This window comes from Etheostoma spectabile, chromosome 2 (genome assembly GCF_008692095.1).
Source record: "Etheostoma spectabile isolate EspeVRDwgs_2016 chromosome 2, UIUC_Espe_1.0, whole genome shotgun sequence".
Taxonomy (NCBI): Eukaryota; Metazoa; Chordata; class Actinopteri; order Perciformes; family Percidae; genus Etheostoma; species Etheostoma spectabile.
In genome coordinates, this window is record NC_045734.1 from 22427909 (window position 1) to 22430808 (window position 2900).

The 2900-nt window shown below is 37.8% G+C and overlaps 1 protein-coding gene across 1 annotated transcript in view; it reads right to left on the minus strand.

Moving 5' to 3' along the window:
* gnav1 (guanine nucleotide binding protein (G protein) alpha v1) overlaps window positions 1–2900 on the minus strand; it is a 27615-nt gene that overhangs the window by 1358 nt on the left and 23357 nt on the right. The window lies entirely within an intron of this gene.

Genomic DNA, 2900 nt, shown 5'->3' on the forward strand with positions numbered 1-2900 from the left:
GGTGGAGGGGACAGGCTTTATAGTGAAACATCTGGCATCTGGCCTTTTCACAGAAGCTTGAATAAGAGTGATTTTAAGATGTGTATTAGACCTTGGAATACCAACCAGGCGTACTAAAGATAAAAGAAAAAATAGAAATTATGATTTACATATTTGTGTTTAGGAGGGTATTAAACACAAATAGGATTATAAATTCCTGTGAGGCTGATCTGTAGTAGAATTATTGTCACAATAACAGCACATGCGTCACACCAACCTGAGTCGGCTGTCACACCCGAACACCAAGTGATGAGACTTTGAGTTCATAAAAACTAGTTACTAAGCAGTGGTGGAAGAAAGATTCAAATAATTAACTTAAGTATAGTACGCAAGTGTTATCAGTAAAATTAAAGTATTAAAGTAAAACGTCTTGTTCTGCAGTAAAATGTCCCTTGTGACTAACACATTATTAGATTTTGTATAATGCATTGACGTGTAAGTTACATTTTACTGCTGTAGCTGGTTGAGGTGGAGCGCTTATCTACTTCAGATACAGTAGTTTATTCCAGTGGTTCCCGAGGGTCACAGGATAAATCAAAGGGGTCGTGAGATGATTTTTCTGAGATCTTTTTCTGTAGGCATTGTTTTTTTGTGAATTACTGGATAGTTTGTGGTTATTTAAAGGAAACAATGTGAAACATTTAGAGAAGAAATCTCTCGCTTTGTTGGAACTGCTGAAAACTCAGACATCTGAAAAGATGCCCAAACTACACAGTACTTTAATGTAAATGTATTTTGCTACTTTCCACCACTGTTAGTAACCAAGCAGAAAAGTACAAATATAAAAGCTAAATGTAACCGGGAAGGACTCAGATGTCCAGCTCCTGCCACTCCAAGTGATAGTAACAGGAAGGCAAACCTGAGCAAAAACACTGAAAAAATAAATCCAAACAGCTTTCATTTTAGGATTGTCTTGTATTAAAGAATAGTTTGTAAAAATATAGACCTATATATTAATGGTATTATACAACATCTAGACACATCTAGATCAACACATTTGGAACATGACGGGTTGGTTTTGGTGAAGTTGTACATAAGCTCCTCTAATAAGGCTTTTTCAAACGAAAAAGGATGGGAGCCACTGCATTAGACTAGTCATCATATCTGCGGTCAGTGTGAAATCAGCCTGGATCAACAGAACAGCAGAATAGGTCTGACAGGATTTGCCACTTTACAACAAGAACCACCTCCAAGCTACCTGTACAGGCCGGAGATGCCAAGTTTTGAAAAACATTTGGATCGTGCAAAAAGGCAGCCTGCTTGGTCCTTTTCTTGGAATGATTGTTATGTGTCTATGGCATTTACTCTATAAATGGAACGTTTTGGGAATGATATGTGATGCACTGGTAAGAGCAAATTAGGTTTAACCATGTTTATTAAGCTAATTTAAATGGCTCACGTAACTGTATTGTGTGAACAATTAACTTCATATAATATTTTATGTGACATTTTCATTTTGCCAGGTGCAAATGTTTCATCAAAACAAGTTCCTTCTCGAGACCATTTTGTCAGGAGCTTAACGCTGCCAAAGACAAACGTGATTTGTTAAAATAAATGCAAACAACCAGAGCATTTTTTTTCTCCTATTCTTGAATGTATCTGTGGTGTAGCCAGACCTTAGTCAGCAGCACTGTGGAGATGGGAGACTAGTGTGAAATAGACGCTTGCTCTGCTGGCTGACTCCAATCCAAAGAATTTTCACATTTATATTGACATTTGCATGAGAGCAGAGAGGACACAGCTCCTCTCGAGCCCACTGAGACATAGGGAGGGAAATGCTGAGCGGATGAAAATCAGTTTGTGTCTTTGTGTTTTTATTCAATAACTGGCTAGATATTTTAGCTTAATAGCATTTCTTAGATCTTATAAGCCGTCACATCTTTGAATTGTGAATGGACATCTCTGGATTAGTGAGGTGAAATCTTTGTGTACAATTACTGTGTGTCTTTTCCAAACCAGTTTAATATTAATGATGCTTGGACATAGTGTTCGTTATGCATAAGGAGAAATGTCTGTTTGGTGCAAAAACCTAAATGACAGACATTTTATTTCAACAGGAACAGGAAATGTTTTATTGTTTTAAGGGCTATTTGTTTTAGTACAATTTCCTTTTCTGATGAGTTCTGGATTTTCAGAAAAGTGTTAATTCAACTAAATGTAGATAACTGAAAAAACTGAACATTATTATCTTTGTAAATGTACAATTTATGGCTTTGTTGCTGTATTTGATTGCATTTAATTTTGCGAGTGTCCCTAATAAAGTTAATATCCACTCACCTAAAGGATTATTAGGAACAACGGTTCAATTTCTCATTAATGCAATTATCTAATCAACTAATCACATGGCAGTTGCTTCAATGCATTTAGGGGTGTGGTCCTGGTCAAGACAATCTCCTGAACTCCAAACTGAATGTCAACATGGGAAAGAAAGGTGATTTAAGCAATTTTGAGCGTGGCATGGTTGTTGGTGCCAGACGGGCCGGTCTGAGTATTTCACAATCTGCTCAGTTACTGGGATTTTCACGCACAACCATTTCTAGGGTTTACAAAGAATGGTGTGAAAAGGGAAAAACATCCAGTATGCGGCAGTCCTGTGGGCGAAAATGCCTTGTTGATGCTAGAGGTCAGAAGAGAATGGGCCGACTGATTCAAGCTGATAGAAGAGCAACTTTGACTGAAATAACCACTCGTTACAACCGAAATACGCAGCAAAGCATTTGTGAAGCCACAACACGCACAACCTTGAGGCGGATGGGCTACAACAGAAGAAGACCCTACCGGGTACCACTCATCTCCACTACTAATAGGAAAAAGAGGCTACAATTAGGCTACTGCTCATTTCTTTAAATTTCTTATGCTGC